This window comes from Heterocephalus glaber, unplaced genomic scaffold, assembly GCF_053883595.1.
Source record: "Heterocephalus glaber isolate CG9 unplaced genomic scaffold, H.glaber_assembly_v1.0 deba00001553, whole genome shotgun sequence".
Taxonomy (NCBI): Eukaryota; Metazoa; Chordata; class Mammalia; order Rodentia; family Bathyergidae; genus Heterocephalus; species Heterocephalus glaber.
The window spans coordinates 9,529,144-9,551,405 of NW_028258344.1; the positions used below are offsets into that span (position 1 = coordinate 9,529,144).

At 38.2% G+C, this 22,262-nt stretch overlaps 1 long non-coding RNA gene across 1 annotated transcript in view; it reads left to right on the top strand.

Moving 5' to 3' along the window:
- The first annotated feature begins 432 nt into the window (after nt 1-432).
- Nucleotides 433-22,262, top strand: part of LOC101720957 (uncharacterized) — a 114,185-nt gene continuing 92,355 nt past the window's right edge. Inside the window, exon 1 of the long non-coding RNA XR_205128.4 lies at nt 433-605. This is a non-coding gene — a long non-coding RNA (uncharacterized LOC101720957). The remainder of the gene's footprint in view (nt 606-22,262) is intronic.

Here is a 22,262-nt window from a genome sequence, read left to right on the forward strand (position 1 = left end):
GAAGGAGAGGGCGGAAATGGTTAGTTCACTGCCCAGTGAAAATTTAAAACAATGTTTTTAAATTCTTTTAAACCAACTAGCTCGCCTACTTGGTGCACTTAAACAGCTACATTGAAATGAAATATATATTTATAATCCCACTGAGTAGTTTATAATCTGTAGTCCAAAATATTCTGTGAATTTATTTATCTGAAATGTACTTTGTATTGCTCATTTAGAAAAATTCATCTTCTTTCCCCCAAAACTTTCACCAACTCATGTTAGAAGGACAAAACTGCTAGAAGCAATTTATTTACCACTCTATTTTTCATTTCCTGTGTACAATGAGTCAGAAGAAACTGGACTAACTAAAGTACTGGTCAATCATTAAAAGCAGAAAGTCTGTATTATCCCTCAATTCCTCAGGATGTGAGGAAATGAAGCAAAGGAAAAATACCTCTCCCCTCCCACCTTGAGCATAGCTCCCTGTCAGCACCGCAGCCTGGGAACCAAGGTGGAGAGAAGATGTGATCACACTGCTCTTGGCTATTGGGACTGTCACCAGACAGGGTCTGAAGGGGTCTCTGAAGTGGAGCTGGGGAACCTCATCTTACTCCACCCACAGGGTAAGTTGTAGGTTTTCCAACCTAGAAAAAGAATTTTCAGAGTGCTTCAGTAAGAAGCATAGTTTGATTAGGCAGAATTTTTAAAGTACATACTCAAAGAAAGAGTACAGCCCTCAATGTGGGGGAGGGGGGGTACATTTGTGCTCTAGATGTGTACATTTATGGGGATTTAGGTGTGTCCCTAAAATGGGTCATCTAAGTTGTATATTCTAGTATCTGTTGGGTTTGCCCATTTGGTGAGCTGTGTTTAAAAGCAAACCATTTACATGTGCTTGAAACTAAAATATGTCTTATTATGTGTGCCTGTTTAGGATGGGGATTGACGGGGGAGTACTATGTACAGTTGAAAAGCATAGGCTCAGAGGTCAGTTCATAGATTATTGTCTTTAAGGTCCTTAGGAATTTTTCCTTCATTTTTGAAGCTGCAGTTTTTATTAAAAGCACAATTTAAAGATTATGATTCTCCTTGTCTTCTTCTTCTTACCTATTTTTTCTGTCTACCTCAGGACTATGGTATAGCCTTTACTTTGATTTTTCCAATGAAGCCTAAAGAAGCTTCATACTCCATATCCATACAGCAGAGGAAAGCCAATAGGCAAACACCTCTCCCAAGTCTCCATTTCTGCCTGATTGCAGATGTTGCACTTCTAAATTTGCCCCAACACACAGGATTAAAAGCTTCTGGCCCCAGCCCTATTCCTCCAGCCTTTGTTCACTGGCTTCTCACACCCAGTCTCTGAAAGTAGAGCTATCAGCAGTGCTAACTTGTCTTCCTCTAATGTAAACACATTTGGCACAATCTAGTATTTTAAGTCCTTCATTTTTAATCGGGTTTGCAAATGTCTCACATCTCTGGCCCACGTACTCAGATCTTTCTCCCCATCTACATAGTGGGAATGGCTTCTCTAATTATTACTTGCTACATGATCTGTTATCCCTGTGGATTGGATTCATATTATCTTTAACCCCATTCACCCTTGACAATGAACTTGCCCCCAGCATCCTCTCCTGGGTATCCACTGGCATCTGATTTTGAGGAGCATGACCAGTGCTCAAGCCCTGAGGACCCCCCAGACCTTGTTCCAGCTTTGGGACTAAAAGTGACTTTAAGCTGGGTGGGAAGGGTGAGGATTTTATGCAGACTTTTCTGAGGTTTTACAAACATGAAAGTAAAACAGAATACTTTGCAGCTGCCTCCATGAATGAGGTGCCAGCCAGAGTGGATAGTGTGTGGAGATGAACCCCAACGTTGGTAACAAACTGTGAAATGACCTCATTTTGCCTTTGTTCAAGGAGTAGGGCCTCTCTTAAATCCGCAAGACTGTATAGGATCATTTCTAAAATTATCTTACAATCAACATAATTATAAATAAATATCTAAAAGAATATGTGTATAAATTTTGTCACTTGTAATTTTTTTTCTGATTGCAGATATCCTCGAATTTACTTCTTTAGACTCAGTTCTCTTTCCTTATAATTACTACTTCTCATATAGCAGAATAGTAGCTAAACACTTGTGATCTTTGTATGCATGTAAATCAACATCTCTGTCTTCTGTTTTCACTTATTCATTACCACAGTAAATGTTAGTGCACATTTTTGAGGGCATGGACATAAAGACACCCTTATTTACAATGACACAGGGCTCCTCTTGGTACATGGCTCAGAAAGACCGTAAAGCCACCTATACAATCAACATGTTATATAGTTTCCCTTGGTATCCCTGGGGATGAGTTCCACAACCCCCTCTGATACCAAAATTTAAGGATCCTCAAGTACTCTATGTAAAATGACATTCACAATGTCATTCATTGTGACATATTATGAAAATAATATGTCACAATATATACTTTATATATACTCTGTATATATCCTTCTGAATACTTTAAATTATCTCTAGATTACTTCTATGCCTACTACTATGTAACTACTATTTAAATACAGTAGTTGTTACCCTATATTGTTTAGGAAATAATGACAAGGGGGAAAAGCCTGTACAGTACATGTTTAGTATGAACAGTTTTTCCCAAATATTTTCATTTCATGGTTGTTTGAATCCATAGATATGAAATCCATAGATGCTGATCAAATATACTGAATCCATGCTGATTGTGAAGTCACTGAATCTTTGTCCGGTTCATTCATTGGAATTCAATGTGTAGTTGGTAAGGACAATATATAGGAGTCACCACCACTCTACTCCCCACTTACAATGCAGTATGGCCTTGGGTTCCCCTCTTCTTTATGGAAGTCTTTTAAATTTCTACTGGCTCTAAGAAAAGACCACATATGCATTATATACTTATATAATCTAGAGAGCCCTTGGTGAGAAAGGGGATATTTTAAGTATTAAAAGGGGAAGAACTGAATGACTGACCTTTAGGAAATTTTAAAACATAGTCTTTCCAATGATTTCCAGAGCAAATTTGGGAAACCAGACTACAGAGTGTTGGAGGTATTTTACACTGGATTCAGAATTTTAGAGTCTGTTACTCAGTGTTGACTGCTCTTATGATACCTTAGAAACAGCTTACCATTGAAGTCAGTTCCCCTAGCCCATCAGGCTTCAGCATCCTACTCTTTCTCTTTGACTCATACTGGCAACGTCTTTGTGAGCAAGCTTTCCTGGGTTATGCTATGATCTAGTGGAGTAGATTTCTAAAGAATATATGAAAGCACCATCAGTTTTAGACAATTTATTGGTTTTTGAGTTTCCACTAGAATCAGGTCCAGACCAAGAGCAGGCTTCTTGGGACTATTAAAGAATGTATCCCTCAGCCTTCTAGACAAATACAGAAGTGACCAGTGGCTGTCATATATTCTGAGCATATTTACTTTACCCAGATATTCTACTCTCTTATTTATTGTCTTTTTAAAACATGATACGAATGATGTTATTGCCTCTAGTACTGGAGTAACCAACATATGATCAAATTTGGGGGGGGGGAGAGGGGAGTACCAGGGATCAAACTAGGGACCTTGCGCTTGCAAGGCAGGTGGCAGAACCACTGAGCTAAATACCTGTCCCTGGTCAAATATTTTAAAAGTAAATAGAAAACTGGACTTTATCACCTACTTTTGCTTCCCAATTATATGCCTCAATTATGAATTTTGACACAAGAGCATTGAAAATTCCGAGAAACTCATTGGAATGATTAAAATTTGAAAGCTAGAGAATGTAATGGGGGGAGGTAAATGATAATATACAAACCTTCATTCCCTGCTAATATAAACATAAACTGGTATAGACATTCCAGAAACAATCTGATAGTACTTAGTTAAAGTGACTATTCCTTGTGACACATTAATCCCATTCCTGGATATAATTCTGAAAATAATTTCACTTACCAGGAAACATGCTCTATGACATTTTTCACAGTATTGCTTGTGGTGGTGGGAAATGAGAGGCAATCATGGTGCCCATCACTTGCATATAGGTTAAACATGGTAGATGCCTACTAAGTATTTTGCAGCATTACAAAAAGTTAGATGACCACACAGCTACATGGCTAGCGCTTAAGAACAATATGTCAGCATGATAAAAAAGAAAATATAATGAGCTATGTAGCATAATGATAGTTGTGTAAATTAAAATACATGAACATATGTTTTACAAGAACATAAAAAACAAGGATATAGGGCTGGGGATTTAGCTCAGTGTTTCCGCCACCTGCTTTGCAAATGCAAGGTCCTGAGTTCGATCCCCAGTACCAAAATAAACAAAACAAGGATATCATTGAGCACATTAAAATGGCTGCTTATGCTAGGGGGAAGAATGGTAAAGCAGTGTGAAATTGAGAAACAAAACTCAAATGAGATCAATGGATAAGATAAATGGGTAGATGGATAACTGCAGGTGAAAATTGATAGATGACTATCAGTTGATCCATACTGATGGTCAAGAGAGAACACAGATCAATTATATGGTATCATAAACTAAGAGGTATGATTTACAATTTTCTGTATTTTAAATCCAGAAATAAACTAGTCAAGAAAGCTGATAAGTTTCTAGGACAGTAAGACATTATTGATATGACATGCTCCAGATTGCGGTGAAAAACTAAGTATCAAATTCTATTACTCAATTTTTACTCTACCTACAAGACTTAGATTTGTCATGTCACATCTGGTTCCTTGGCACATCTCTACATTTACCAAACAACAGTGAGAACCAAGAATGGGAGTGAGCCACTGGCTCAGCATCTTTAACAGAGGAGTCATGAGTAGCTGCTAAACAGAAAACTAGAGTGAGGCATCCACTCTAGCAATGGGGATAAACAGCCTGTGAAGACACCTTAAACTACCCAGTAGCCCTAAAGCGCAGCAGAACCAAGACAACTGCAACCTAGTACATGCAATAGATGGACAAGGAAAACCTGTTACATGTGGTTATTGACCATATGAAATGTGGTTAATTCAAATTGAGCTATGAATATCTAATGTAACAAATAGACTGTTAAATAACACAGTAATAATTTTCATACTGAATACATGTTCAGACAAAATTTTGGAAACTTTGGGTTAAATAATACATATGTCATTATTTTCATCTATTCATTTACTTGGTTTGATGCAGCTAGCAGAATATTTAAGATTAAGTATTCTCACCTGGTATTCACTAGATGGTGCTGTTCTGGAGGTTGATATGTTGACTTATGGTTTCTCTTTAAGTTAGTAGTAATGTGAAATTGAAGTCTATTTTTCTACAAATGTGGAAGATACTCTTCTAGATATGGCTGTTCAACTGTTCAACAGAGTTCAAAATTGTTTGGTCCTCCAGCATATTTTGTTGATGGTGATTCCCACTAGAAGCTTTTGGATTTTCCATATCTTCAATTCCATCATGCTAAATAGAGCATGACCAAACTACCATAGACCAAAAGGTCCATGTAGATTGGGTACAGCTTACAAATACTCAGTGGTGACCTGAATTGAATTAAGGCTGCTTAGGTCTGTTGTGCCAGGACATTTGGTAAAATCTAAAAGTCTCTTTGGGGCTCTACTTCCAATCCTGTCACAGAATCTCACTGACAATATAAGATGGAAAAGAAAATGGATCCAATTCATACTAAATATGTCAGTTTCTACTGTAACAGGAAGTCAGAAATGTAAGAAAATTGAATACTTATTCATTTTTTATTTCCAAAATAATAAACACACACATGCGCGTGCACACACACACACACACACACATTCGTTTGAGGTTGAGGAAAAAAATTTTATTCAGTAAAAAAAATCTTATATAATTTGAATACTAAACTATAACCAAATAACTTTGTTCCCTTGGGGGACTTTCTCATTTGATTACTATCACACAAATACATCACTGTTCTTTTTTTTTTTTAACTTCATTTGAGCCTGATCCCCCGAGTCACACACTAACTGTCAGGGGACTTGTTGCAGTAATGGTCATTTGTGTTTCATAATTATCTTAAATCAACATAATTAGTTCCACATTCTGCTGTTTTCTTCCTAAGACATCTGTAAACATTTTTATACAATTCCAGCAAATATCTTTCGGAAATAATTAATTTTTTTAATTACGAAAAGGTAAAATAATATTTTAAAAGTGATTTTCTAACACCTTTAAGAGTATAAGAAAAGATTGTTCAGGATGCCAAACAAGAGATTTTCTCTTTCAATTATCAGCCACAGTTCCACAATTTAGAATGTCATTGGTCACACTTTTAACGTGGTTAAATCAACATAAAAGCCTGAAGGACATTTAATAATAAAAAAGAATGTTCTTCATTTGATTTAATCAATCCACTTTGCTCCCTTGGACTGTTTTTATTCATTCCACAAAAAATATATTGAACACAGGGCATTTGATAGGGCAATCTCAAAATTCATTGGTATCAGAATTACCTAGATTCTATCTTTGTGACTCTGATTCAAGAAGTTAAAAGTAAATCCCAGAAATTTGCTTCTTTAACAACTATCCAAGGTGATTCTAAAGCAAATGAAACTCAAACCCCCACTTTTAAGAAATATTGTCTCTTAACCTTGAGACAGAGGTGTGAAACATACCCTCTACACACACTTAAAAATAAGAGGTTGAGGGCTGGGGATTTAGCTCAGTGGTTCTGGAGCCTGCCTCACAAGTGTAAGGACCTGAGTTCGATCCCCAGTACCAAAAAAAAGAGGCTGTAACAAGTTTCAAATACTTAATTAAAGTGAAATTAAAATGATTCAAGCATTAGCCTTTATTCACCTGCAGCTAGGAAACCATGCTTAAGAAGGAGTAGAGTAGCTGAGTACAAAGTCAACATACACAAAAAAATCAATAGCTTTCCTGTCCACTAACAACAGACTCACTGAAAGAGGAAACAGAGAAACAACTCCTTTCACAATAGCATTCAAAAAAAAAAAAAAAGAAATACCTATGAATCAACCTAACAAAAGAGATCAAAGACCTCTACTCTGAAAACTATGGCACTCTGAAAAAAGAGATCGAAGAGGATATCAGAAATGGAAAGACATCCCTTGCTCCTTGGTAGGAAGAAGCCACACAGTGAAAAAGGCCATACTTCCAAAACTGCTATATAGACTCAATGTCATCCCAATTGAAACTTCAACAGCATACTTCACAGACCAGGAGAAAACAATCCAAAAATTCATTTGGAAGAAAAAGAGATACAGAATAGCAAAAGCAATTCTAGGCAACAGAGACATGGCAAGGGGTATCACAACTCCCAACTTGAAACTATGCTACAAAAGTACTATACTACAAACAGCATGGTACTGGCAAAGAAACAGACCTGAGGACCAGTAGACCAGATTAAAAGATGCAGAAACAACTTCAGACACACTCAGCCACCTCATCTTTGACAAAGGAGCCAACCACCCTCACTGGAGGAAAGATAGCCTCTTTAATAAACGGTGCTGGAAAAATTGGGTTTCAACTTACCAAAGATTAAAACTAGACCTATATCTCTCACCATGTACTAAACTAAAATAGAAATGGATGAAAGATCTAAATATTAAAATAAAAACAATTAACCAGCTGAAAGAGATATTAGGTAGAACTCTTGAAGACATTGGAACAGGAAAAGATTTTATGAACAAAACCTCAGTTGCACGTGAACTACCACAAAGAATCAACAAGTGGGATCTCTTCTTATTAAACAGCTTCTGTACAGCAAAAGAAACCACCAACAGTGTGAAGACACAACCCACAATGTGGGGAAAAAATTTTACCAGCTGTTCCTCAGACAAAGGTCTACTATCCAGAATATATAAAGAACTTTAAAAAAATCAGAGCTCCCAAATTTAAAGACCCAAACCAAAAATGGGCATCTGAAATGAACAGACATTTCTCAAAGAAGTATAAAAGCAAATAAACATATGAAAAAATGTTCAACATCACTGGTCATTCAAGAGATGCAAATGAAAACAATGCTGAGATTCTACCTCACCCCAGAAAGAATGGCTGCTATCATGAAATCAACCAATAACAAATGTTGGTAGGGCCGTGGGGAAAAAGGAACCCTTCTCCACCATTGGTGGGAGTGTAGACTGAAGAAACTACTGTGGAAATCAGTATGAAGATACCTCAAAGAACTAGGATTAGAGGTCCCATTTGACCCAGCTATTCCCCTGCTGGGTATCTTCCCAAATAAATTAAAAGAATCATTCCATAGCAATATATGTGCACCCATGTTCATTCCAGCACAGTTTGTAATAGCTAAAACTGAGAAACAGCCCAGTTGCCTGTCAAATGGAGACTGGATAAAGAAAATGTGTTTTTTTAATATAAAATGGAGTACTACTCAGCCATAAAGAATGAGAAATTAGAGACATTTATAGCTAAATGGATGCATGTTGAGGTGATACTCTTAATTGAAAAAAATAGGACACACATGTAAATTCCAAATAGTTTCTCCGGTGTGAGAAATGAAAATGTAAATAATGATCAAAATGTATAATAGATAATGTGAAATAGGAAAAAAATGGTACAAAGGGAAAGGGGAAGTGGGAAGGGGAAGGGAGAGAAAAAAAGGGAATGGAATTAACATGAGAAAATGAAAAAATGGAAACAAAGTCTTTGTAAATAGAGAGGGGTGGAGGGGTTGAAGGGAGGGCAGGGGAATAGGGAAAGAATAAGAACCAAGATAGATTATGTAAAGGTATAAATCTCCAGTGATGAATGTCATTATATTGTATACTTAAAATGTACCATTAAAATTAATTTTAAAAAAAGGGAGTAGAAAGTGTGAGTGTTATTTGTAGAACATGTGCCTCACATTTCAATGATCCAAGAAGGCTACCTTCAAACTTTCCTCCTAAAAGTGATATTTGCTAATAGATTCTTCAGAGACAACCAAATTTCCTACTCAGTGGTAAAATTTGCAGACAGGAACTAAGAATAGAATATATATTCAGCTTTCTCTAGCCACTTACACCAAAGCACTTATGGCCATCTGAAAGTTATGGTCTCCAGACAGTGACTTTGAACACACAGCCTTTGTGTTGTGCATTGTCTCATGCCTGGGTCCCTGTGTACAAGATATATTCAGATATGTTTTGTTTCATCCACTGTGTGCTTTTCCTTTAGGATGAACCTTGATAAATCTGAACATATAGTGATAAGCTGAGTAGGACAGTCTCTGGGGTTTTGAGGCCTGGAGATCGGCTGCCTGCATTCTTCAAACATCAGAAGCTACTGAACCTGGCCTCCTCTCATAGAGGTGAGGGCAAAGATCTATAAAATTGAAGGCTCATCACTGTGACATTAAGCTTTCAGTTGAAAGTTCCTGGATACATGTCATTCCTAGTTCTAACAGAATACTAACCAAACAGATGGAAACCAGAATATATCAATACACCAATAAAATATCAAAGTGTATCAATATTAGTAATAAAGTATCATTAAAAAGAATATGTCAATAAACTCTATTGATAAGGCATGAACAACTATAATTAAGGAGTGCCTCCCTTGTCAAGGTGGAAAATAGCCCCAATCCTAATTCAAGAATAAAAATCAGGACCTCAATCTTATCAGGACTCTTTCCCACAATTACTTTGGCATTCTGTTTTAAACTATAGCATTTTCCCCAAATTAATACCCAGCAATAAGTGAGGCAATTTTCCTATCTATACTTGGGAAGCGGGAGAACATTTAGCCATTTTAAAAATCAAGTGGTGGCACTGTAAGAAAAAGGCACGAGGTAGTTAAAAATTTGAAGAATATGTCAATTGGTAAAATTAGATAAAAAGTTGCGCTGTGTTCTGCCCTACATTTGGACTATCGCAAGTGAGGCAAACTTTTCTAGGCAAACTGCTGAGGACTGCCAATTTAACAAGCTGTTCTGTGCTGCAAGGGACATATTTATGGACATACTTTCAACAAGACGTACCTAGTGCTACCAAGCTGTGCTGTACTAAAGAGCAGAAAGAATCAGAACGATGGATTAAAAAAAAAGTAATGGATTTCACACATGGGTCCTATTAAAATCAGATCAAGTATTCTGCAATTTACAGACAAAAATATTTAAAATAATGACAGGGTTGTTGCATGATCTAAGAAGAAAACACCCGGGAAATGTAAAAGATGAGAGTGACACAGCAGGTTTAGCTCAGGCTGTTGTACAACAAGGCTCTTGAAGGGAGAGAGGAAAAGCCAAACTACACTGTGAATGTTCTCATTTTTAATCAGCTAGGTCAACGTGACTCTAACTCTATTTAAAACCTGGCCTTAGCTCATAAACGGTTTTCATTATAAAGAGTACTGTTCACAGAATCTTTCATCAAAGATTAATTTTATTGTTCTCTCTCTTTCCCTGTCTGTCTCTCCCTCTCTGTCTCCCTCTTTACTTCTTCCCTCCCTCTCTCTTTCTATCATGGGAATTGAACCCAAGGACTTGCATATTCTAGGGAAGCACTCTACCACTGAGCTACATTCCCAGCCCTGTCTTAATCTTTTGGAGTCTAAAAGTCACTAGAAATCACTCTAGTACTATTCCTTATTTCTTTTGAGAATATGATTGAGTGTGCCCTATGCTAGTACTTCCTATCCTTGGGAAAATGTTTTGAGTACTAGTGAATCAGAATCATTTTCTGTTTAAAATTGGCTACTTCTTTCTATTTCTGGGAAAGTGGATATCAGGCCAACTTGGAGCTCATCTTCTTTGTTCTAAATTTTAAAAAAGTCAGGGGTAAGAGTATAAAAGAATATTTTTGTTGTTGCTTTGACAAAACCCTGGAGTGTAGCTTCTTTTGAGTGTGGAGTTACCCTTGTACATGCATTCAATTTACATCCATCAAATTATTTGACTTTGAAATCTTTCAGAAGGAAGAGAGAGGAGCATGAACACTTTACTTTGATAATTCTGTCACCTTACCATTTTAAAAGGCCACAGACATACAGGTAAACATCTTCTGTAGAGGGCCAGATAATTACTATTTTAGGCTTGTGGGTTGCATGGTCTTGGCCACAGGCGCTCAGCTCTGCTACAGAAAAGCAGTCACAGGCAATATGCGAACCAGTGAGCATGGCTTTGCTTCAATAAAGCTTTATTGATAAAAAAAAAAAACAGTTGTGAGCTGCATGAGGCAGGCTATAGTTCAGTCATGGAGAAAGTCTGCTACAAAAAAAAGGAAAGGACCCCCAAAAGGAAAGCCATTAGAAAGATAAGAAAGCGCAAAACTTGTGCAGGCCCCAGCCAAAAGCCCATCCAGACACTAGAGACTCAGGTGCAGAGTCCCCAGCCAAAGGCCCTCCCATGCAACAGCTACACAGGCAGGCAGTCCCCAGCCAGAGGCCCACCCAGACAACAACCCAGCATGAGGATCCAGATGGCCATCACTCTGAACCCAGGAACTGGTCCAGTGGTGAGCAGCAGGAAGAAGGCCAATCTGAGGCTTGTTGAAAATTGAAGCCCACTGGGAGAGCAAAGATCTCCTCAATAAAGGCACAGCAGACTGCATAAGAAAATGAAATAAGAAAACAACTAAAGAAGACTCAAAACTAGACTTCCAGGTCACCAAAGGCAACCCTAGGGCCAACGAAATAAAACAATCTGAAACTCAAGCACCTGGACTCCCTGAACTGGCAACAAAAGAGGGTCTGGAAATTATAAAATCAGAAATAATTTCACAGATAACAACACAGATTGCTTTCATAGTTAAAGATGTGATTAATAACTCTAGAGCAGATACAGATAAAAAACAGAGGAGCTCAGGAACATGATGGAATCCCAGCATAGGAAACAAAGGGAATCCATAAAACAGATGGAAACACATATCCAGGAGATTAGAAAGTTCAAAACTGGACAAACAACTCCAGGATCCAGACTGTTGGAAAGCAGGCTGGGCCCCAGGTCAACCGGCTGGGAATCACTTCCTTCTTAACAGTCACTCCGGACCTGCTGCATTCCCTGAGTAGGACTCCAGGTACAAGATCCAACAGCTGCTCACACCGGGCTCTGATTATGAAGGCTCAGCCTTCTCAGGTATGGAGAACTTCAAATAACTTGTCCTCCTCTTCCCCAGCCTACATGCTGAGAAACTATGACTGACTCCACAAGAGTAAGTAGGGTTCAGCTCCTCAGTTTATAGAGTTTACAACCATAGTTGATGGTGGCAACTGTAGCAGAAAAGAGAGGTTCTTTTGCGGTCTGACGAGATGCTCCAGTTTCTTCCATATACAGAGTCCACCCAAAAAAATGTATGCACACTTCAGGAAATGAAAAACTTGTATAAATATTTAAATATTAAATTTATTGAAACATGACAAAATTAGTGCAAGTTATCTTTGCCTCTACAATTACAAGAGGTGCTCAAAGTGGTGGCCATTAGCTTCCAGACACTTATTAGCATAGCAAACTCCTACTTGGGTAATCTTGGTTATTAAGACTGCTGCACACACATTTTTAATTTCTTATCTAAGGGCCAGCAGTAATAGGTTCTCTGAAATATATAACATCCTCTAGGGTCCCTCATAATGTGGATGACATCATGTGTTGAAAAAACATCATACTACTTTTCTTTTCCTGAAGTATGTATACATTTTTTGGCATGTTCTGTATATATGATATACATGATCATGGATAAGCTCTTTAGGCTGAGCAAGTTCCTAAGTTCTCCATATTTATACAAGGAGAAAATTAGATGAGAAGAAGGCTTATTATTATAGTAATTCCTCAGTTCATGAATACTTCTGTTTGCAAACTGGTTCTCAAACAAAAGTGTTCAGAAAAATTTTGCCTCTTTTCTCAAACTCTGTGTCAGGCAACAAACACAACCACAGCCATCTTCTCCACACAAACACAAATGCAGCCATCTTCCCTAAAATTTTAAAACAAATTAAATTCATAAACCGAGGTACCACTGTATTTCAACTTCAAAAAAGAACAGAAAAATATATGACTTTTTCCATACCCTAACCTGGTAAGGGGGCAAGTTGACTATAAAATTAAACTATACTACCAGCAGAGACGATGCCCCTCTTTGTCCCTCTTTGTCCTAAAGGTGTAAAACTCATGAGACCTATGGGTTCAAATTCTCTCTTAGGATTAGGATCGTGACCCAGTCATTAAAAATCATTGCTTGTTAGAGCCGTAGATAACTCAGTGGACTAAAAGAAACAAGCCTTGGCAACTAGTGATTTAGCAAGAGCCTGTGTCAAACTAAAGAAGGGAGGGCTAGAGACAGACCTCAGTGGGAAGGTCCTGAGTTCAATCCCGAATACTAGAAAAGGGGGAGGAAAGTCAGAAGAATGTTGGCCTCTGGAAATTCAGTATGAGTTTAGCTATGGAAACAAATTATTCCCACTAGATATTCTGGGCAATAAGGCAAATCAGGATGTTATTTCACCTTAAAAATAGCCTAAGTTTTTGGTGATTCATATTTATATACCTTTTAGAGTACAAACTGCAAATTCACTCATTGCTTTATTTTACCCATGTAACAGTATATGAGTAAGATAGAAAAAAATGTGCACTACTTAGGTTGGCTTTTTGGACATTGTAGCTCAGATCCAAAATGTTTCAACACTTGGCTAAAATTCCACAGGGGCAAGTGCCTATACCAAATTGGTCTCCATCCCAATCTGCTTATCCCAACCCCTGTCCTCCTCCACCCTGACTGCCCTGGTACCTTTATCCTTGCAGCCTCTCAGCTATATCACTCCTCATCATAGCCTAGAAATACAGTGCAATCAAGCAAGCCAAACTCTCCATACCCTTATTTCCCTGCACAGGTGATCTGCCTGGTTTTGTGAGCACCTATTGAATACCTATCCACCCAGAATAGCTGTTACTGAGCAGGCAACAAGACAAAAAGATTTATAGAGGGAAACTGTATAACACAAAACACACACCAGGAGATACATATTCCCATGGATAAGTGTCATCCATGATCTAGCATATGGACTCCACAGCAGCCCATTTGGAGCAAATCTCACTCTGTGCCAGACTTTTGTGAAAATGTGGGCAAGTTACCTTCTCTGTGCACTTCCTTCCTTCTAGAGGAATGACAGTACCTACTTCAAAAAGATATAGAAAGAGTAAAATGACTTAACATTTATAAAGGTTTGGAGCAGTGCCGAGTACACTGTAAGTGCTAGATAAATGTTAAGAGACACAGAATGGTCTCAGGAAAGAAGCCTTCAGCAGGAACCAGAAAAAAGGATCCAATCTGGCTCCCAGAAATGTGACCAAGAACAAGTCCTTTCACTTCTTGAGGTTCCTATTTTCTCCCCTATTAATGAAGAGAACAACATTTATCTAAATAGTTGTAGAGAGACTTTAATGAAGGAGTGATAGTGCTTTGTATAATGCTTGTCAAATTATAAACTGATTTAATAATTATCTTTTTTGCAAGAGGATGTGTATTACATGTGTATACATTTTAGAACATGAAACATCAATAATAGCTTCTTCCCTTATCAGAAATGTTATTGTTTGCCCCATTTCTAGCTGTCAAAATCCTAAGTATGCAGAGTCTTTAAGTAATTAGTGCCATCAATTAAGTCCTCATTCTGTGGTAGGCTGAATAAGTTACATACATTATCTTATTTAAGCTTCACGAAAATGCTGTAAGTATAACAAACCTGTCTTTTAGATGAAAAATCTTAAACTCAGAGAAGTTAAATAATTTTTTCAACATCAGTAGCCAATAAATAGGTAGATTAAGGCAAGATCTCTATGATGTTAAAGGCTATGTCTTTAACCCATCATTTTATATACTTGTTACACCAAAAAGATTCTCCCTTTTCTGAAGCAATAGGTCCATTGTTCATATTCTTTTCATAGGAATATAATACACAGTTTTCATTTAAAAAAAAAAAGTAGAGACTAGGTCTTGTGCATCTATGAACACATCACTGGAGCCAGCCAGATGGGTGAGAAGCAAGGTGACAAAGAGGGAAAAATACATTTACCACTGGACGAGCCTTCACCACCCCACCAAAGAATGAAGTTGAGCATCCCTATATGATTGCTGTGAGATTCAGTTAAGACAGCAAGGTTTAAATAGCTCTGAACACCAGAGTACAGTTATGGTTTATTCAGTTGTTTTGAAATTAGAATGGTTTGTGGATAGCTTGAATCTTAATTTAAAAAATAAGAGAGTCAGTGATGGTATGAGGACTGAGAGAAGAATAGCTAGACTACCTGCTGAATTTGCTTGGGAAATAGGATTTTAAGGAACTCAGTGATTAGCAAATAAGTATATAAATAACAGAAATATGTGTAAAAGGAAGATAGAGAAGTGCAGAAGGAGAAGGTATCAATCCTGTGCATGAAACCCTAACTGGCAACAGATTGGCTACTGGCAACTCCCTGGTGGGGAGGCCCACTTTGTCCCAATTTGCACACTGTGTGCCCCACTTGCCTACTGGGGTTACCAAATTTCATGGTTGTGCAGAAGGGCTTATGAACCATAAAATGCTATATGGCTGTGAAATGTTATGACTTACAGTATGATACCCCAAAGTATGGCCTTTTGGTATCCTGGCACTTAGAACTGAAGGAGACTGGCAAAGAGAAAAACCAAGAAGTCCTCTTTATCCTTCTCCTGCCCTCCTTTCTCCTTCATTTCTCTCCCAAGGCAGGTCATAGAAATTAGAACTCCCCTCCACCCCCCAAAGCAAGCCATAAGACCTAGAAATGTCATTCTCTGACCTACTTCCCAGAAAGTGGGTCATAAAACTCTCAATTCAGAAGGATCTGGCCCCTTACCTGGGGGGAAGAGAAGAAATAATGCTACACAGAAAGGCTGAGAAGAATCTGAATAAACAGCATTGCTTAATTTCCCTCCACTAGACAATATCTTTTTTGTCCAGTCACACTGGTATATGACTATGCTTTCATCAAACCGAAGCATAAAAATACAATTTCCTCTGGTTCTTTGAGTCATCATCTCTGAAGACTCTCCTGTTGTTCAGAGCTTTCATAAATTTGATATGCTGTTTTCTTGTCAATCTGAATTTGATTATAGGGTGTTGGCCATGGACCTTGGCTCAGTAAGGTATAGGAATGACATCTTTTTGCTGCTGCAGAAGTGTCAGAATTGTTCTTATCACAATGTCATCCTCAGTGTTTCCCTTGAGGGGTCAATACCTTCTCTCAGGGCTTCCAGAAAATCAGGACCACTCCTCCAGAGCTGGGATTCACAGTCACAGATTTATCAAGCTCTTTCCAAAGCAGGTTGTAGTTCTAGAAATGACTTTAGCTGAGTTCTGTGAAGGGCTGAATGTATACCTCAACTCTTAATAAAGTTTTTACCAGGCTTACCAAAGAGCCTTAATCGGGAGAACAGCTTGTTTCCTTGACAGCAAAAAATTCAATTTTTAAAAAAATTCTTTGTTGTCTATCAAAAATTCCATGCAAATAAAAGATGCCTAAAAACCCAAGGAAAAATGCATTTCTCCCCCACTTCAAGGGCTTACCTCCAAGGAGATTGACAAAAAAGGAGAAGGCGGCTTCTGAAATGTGGACTGCGGATAATAAACACCCTCAGATGGAATGGGGATCAAGGTTATAACTTAAAAACCACTTTGCCTCCACAGTCCAAGAAACCTTAGGGCCAAGGTGCTGTTTGAGAGCAGGAAAGCAACATTTAAAACAAACTCAGGGCCGGGGCAGAGCTACCAAAGACCAGGCCTGGTTCCCACCGGATGTTAGGACCTGAGGCCTCACTGGACCCCCGTTTCCTTTTCCTGCCAAGCGCTTTCCTCCAGGCTCCGGATTTCTAATCAGGGGCAAGGGGGTCTGCGGTCCGCGGCACAGGAGCTGTAAACCCTGGCGCTTCCCAGGCTCAGCGGATCCATCGAATATTAATGAGCCATTGTTAGGCAGAGCTTGGAAACGGCGGCTGCGGGTGACGAGCCTGGTCCACGGAGAACGAAGGGAGAACTGGGGGAAGGGAGGGCACTCTCCGAAGGGGGCATTGGAGGAGGAGTCAAAAAAGCGGCTTTCTAGTTCAAAAGGCTTATTTTACATGAGAAAACATAGGAGGCTAGAGGATGGGGAGTAGGCACCCCTCCTCTCCGGTCTTTAATATCTGTTCCGCAAAAAGTCAGGATTAAAACCATCGACCTCTGGGACATCTTTTTTTTTTTTTTTTTAATTAAAAATCTCTTTCTTTTGTGTCCTTATGTACAAGGGTAAAGACCAGCTTTCCACATCCAAGTTGCCAGTGCTGAAGGGAGGGCGAGCAGTGGGGCGCTCAGCCGCAGCCTCTGTCCTCTGCCTGTTCCCGATTCCATAGCCGGAGGCGGTGGTTTGCATTTTTAGGACAACAGCCGGCTATCGGCAAGCAGGAGACCTCTCGTCAGGCTTCATTACTGCACACAAAATGACACAAGTGAGCCTGTGCTCCACAACTAGGCGTATGGTGTGCCGCGAAGCCAGCATATCTTTCTGCAACCCCCAACCTGTTCTTCAGCCCTCCTCCATCCACCCACCCACTGGCTGTCCTACCGGCTTTGCTTATGTAGGTGTCCTACCTAGGACACATTTGCTTCTGCTGGAGACCAGGCTTCAGCACCTTGCTCATTCCTCGGTTAATACATTTCCGGAATACCAAGAAAATAACTATTAGCCAACCAACAAAGTTCAGATCCACCCTTTCTCTTCCTTCTGCTATACTTCCTGGAGCTGAATCTCCATTGTACCACTTCCTGTTATACACAGGATCTATTCAGCATTTAGAGAGTGTAAATACCTGGGAATATAGACCTCACGCTCTATAAAATGTAAACCTTTTTAATCACTTCCATAATTGCAGTCTTATGCCTCTGGCCTAAATCATAACCACCCTTTTAAAAAGAAATCCCACAAATAACAGCGGCAGAGATTACCATCAAGTCTTATCTGGGAAGAACCAGAGTCACTCAATGCACCTTTCCAAACAAGGATGAATCTGCATGAGCCGGAACAAGAGGTGTCATGGTGATTTGCTCAGTATGAGTACACTACATATTCTGATTCAATATTTCAGAATAAGAATATGTAAGTATATAAGATTACTGAACAAATGTATTTAAGGAAGTATTTTGGTGGAAAACACTTAAGTGTAATTAGCCAGGTAGATTGAATTTGAACTTGAACTTCCAATAAATTTTTCTGAAGCTTCTAGGAATCAAAATATGTGGACGACAACAAAGATGAATCCAACATCTATATTTGTAAGAACCACTAGATCTGTAAGGTTAGAAATTATAGGCAAACAACAGACCACTGCTGACAGTGGGGTAGGGGAAGGGAGAGAAATCATATCTCACAGAAGCTCCTTTCACCTGTTACATTGGTTAGGATATGTTTGGCTATGCTAACAGAGACCCCACAGGTGGAAGTTTATATATAATCCAAGTTTGTGGTCCTGGGGTAAGCAGACAGAAAAGATCTGATCCACAGAGGATCTAAGTTCCTTTTATCTCGTGGTTCTAGCCCCTATGGAAGTGAGTACAAACTTTAACGCAGAGATTGACAAACTGTTACTGTAAAGGATCATAAGATAAATATTTTAGTCTTTTTCAGGCTCCATACACAGCATTGATTACATATTCTTCTTTCGTTTTGTTATTTGTTGTTGTTGTAAGTCTTTAAAATGTGAAAACCATATAGATTGTACAAAATTGGGCCAATCCAATGATTTTGGTCTATGGGCTGTAGTTTGCTGGTCTCAGCTTTTGGGAATCAGAATCACCTTAAAGGTTTTCTGAGCCCTCTGAGTTTCTGATTCAGTCTGTCCAGGGGGGAACCTAAAAATGTGCATTTCTATCAAGTTCTCATGTGATGTTGGTGCTGTTGGTTTGGGGACCATATTTCGAGGACCATAAGTCTATAGTATTGCTTCTGCCTTTGTGGTCACAACTGTGCTTCCAATACAAAATAAAAGGAAAATAAAAGTCCATTGCAAGCATCTTTAAGTATATAATCAAGAAATTGCATATATCCATTGGCCTGATTTTAAAGGCTGTAATTGGTTGCAAAGGAGGTTAGGAAATGTGGACTGTACATAAATGTTCATAAGCCTTGTTACAACTTGATGAGTTTTATTATTAAGAACAAGGAAGGAAAGTGGAATCTGTTAAACAGCAGATTGTTCCACACAGGAAAGAAAGGGACTAGTGGAAGATCTTCCATGCTTGATTTGATTGACATCACAATGATCACCTTGGAATTTATTGTAGTAATCTCTCTGCTACATTCACAGACAAAAAATAAAGTAATGACATACTGGAGGGCCTTACCAAACGGACACAGCCATTAGGTACCAGCAGGAACAACTTAAACTTCCATTTCTTAAGTAAATATCTGTTCTATCTACCCCTGTGATGCTATAAAATTCTGTCTCAACTCATTGCTTCTAATCTTTTAGGCTTTTTAGTCATAATGAGTTCCTAGAAAATTACTAACCAATTGTGATAAAATATTAATAAAAAGAAATATGTTTCATATTACATACCAAACAAATAGCACATGGATTAAATATAAATATAAAAATAACTTCAGGTTGCAATTATTTTTAGTGCTTTAGAATAGTCATGTTATTTGGGGCAGGAAAAAATTTGGTTTACATGGTGGAAAAGAGACGTCAATAAGGTAAAGAATGTCTGATTTGAGTAAAATAAAATAAAACAAGCCATACATCTGAATATTCACCAAGAAAACTAAATCAAGAGACAAATGAGAAATATTTTCAATGACTATAACAACAATAAAAAGAATTAATAATCCACACAGGGCATGAAAAAATCATTCCCATAAAAAAAGGGAAACAAAGTCTTGGTAAATAGGGAGGGATGGAGGGGTTGAAGTTAGGGCAGGGGAAGAGGGAAAAAATAATAACCAAGAGAGTATGTAAAGGTGCATATCTCTAATGATGAATGTCATTATATTGTTCACTTAAAATGTACCAATAAATGGATGTACAAAAAAAAGAAAAAATCATCCCCAAAAGAGAAGTACACAGATGACCAAAGACTCTAAGAAGACATATTTTGGCTCATTAATAAACAAGTATATTCAAATTAGAATGTACCATTTCCTTCCTATTAAATTGGCAGATTATTTTTTTAAATGAAGACACACAAATTAGTCAAGGAAAAAGTCACAATAAGTCTGTGCTAAAAAAGATATAGTTGAAGTTTGGGTATATTTATCAAAAATTTTAAAATGCATGATAGTGAACAAATGATTAAGATAACCTCCGTGACTGTGTGTCCCAGTGTTTATGCCTTTGTGTTACAGGCTCCTCTGAGGACTATTGGACCTTAACTTGTATCTAGTCAATAGAATGAATATGGCAAAAGATACAGGACACATGCTAGTTCATGACTGTATTACATATACTGTAATATCCAGCTTGCTGGCGCAGGTTTCTCCTTGCCTTGCTGACTCCATAGAAGAAAGCTGTCATGCTTGGGCTGCCTATATTAGAAGCTCCATGAAGCAATTAACTTTAAGGCTATTTCTGGGAGCTGAAGGCACTCCAAGCTTTCAATCAAGCAGTAAACGAGACTGTAGTCCTATAACAAGGAAACAGATTCTACCAACAATGTCAGTGAGTTTTGAACTGGCTACCTCCTAGTACAGCTTCAGACAGGACAAAAATACCAAATGACAATTGACACATTGATTTACATCTTTCAGGGGAACCAGCTAAGTTGTTCCTGGACCCTGATTGAGAGAACTGAAATAATAAAAATGAATTTTGAAATAATTTGAAATAATTTACTATTAAGCAACAGACACTAATTCATGTATACTACTCAAACACCCAAAATTCTGCTTCTAAGAATTTATCTAAGGATTCACATGTCCTCAGAGGCTAGTAAGCTTCTATAGTAATAGCAGTTATCATTTCCTGAAGATTTACAATATACTGTGTGGATGCTCAGCATTTGTTCATTCAGTTGTGGATAAAAGTTTAGACTTTGCCCCTATGCATAGAAAGCAACTGTACTCTTAGCCCTACTAGAGTACCTCCAAGTTACTCCTTGTTGTAAGGCAGATAAAAATTAACCTCACTGTGAGCAGAGAACAAGGTGATTACAGGTCACTGGCCTCAAATCCATCACCTAGTTTTACTAATGCATAGAAGCTCTCAAAACCTTGCAATTCACATCCAAAAAACCACCCTCTGGCTTCCCAGAGAGCCTTTCTTTATTTGTTGTGGAGTCTACCACAAAAATAGAAGAGGCACGTACTGCACACTTTCCCCTTGAATGACTGAAAACAACAGTTGCTTTTACAGATGCATGGAAAGAGCAAAGATATTTCAGTAGGTCTGAGGACAAGCTAAAAATTACCAGCTCCTCATAGAAATTACTCATTCTGCTAGGGAACAATTGAAGGTTAGCTTTTCCCAAAATCTAGCTCACTTTGTAAATCAAGGCTAATCTTGGTTTAATGACCTTGGACAGGACATGTAAAGTCTTGGACCTCTATAACTCCCTCTGTAAAATGGATTTGTTACCATCCCTAATTACAGGCTTGTCAACATGATCTCTTGAGGGTCCCATCAAGTTGAGAGTATATGATCTTGAGATTTCCCTTATTCATATATTTTGATAGTTAAAACTTTCTAAATGGAAATCTGAGAGACATATCTATCACATTAAATCAATGAATGAGCAAAGCTTTCAGAAGAGATTAAAATAGAAACTTTGTACTTATCAAAAAAATTCCTATAGAGAATTTTCTTATAATTGACTCTACACATTTCTAGCATAATGCCCTCACCAGACTCTGCACATTTCTAGCATAATGCTCTCACCAGACTATACAATAGAGTTCCATAGTTCTGTGATATAAAAGAAGTTCCTTGCTTCTCCACTTAGGGTAAAATAAGAGAACCATAAGCATGCGGTCTTTGATAGACTGACCACAGAGAATCACTTGTTGGAAGGTCAGTTTTATCACTGTAAGTCAGTCTAAAGATGTTTCATATGAGAAAATATAGCAATGGTTCATTCTTTGACATAGATCAGCCCTCTATCCACAGTTTTTCAATATTTAAACAAAGAGTCAAAACAAAGCTGTGTCGGAACATTAGCCTCTTGAATGTAAAAGGCTGCACCTGTACAATTACTAATTAACATGTGTAGTAACCAAGCTGGTAGGTAAAGGGTGACATTCACACCTCTTAATTGGTGTGATTAGCAGTCCTTTTGTTGTCAACCATTAGCAGATCTTCACAAGTGTA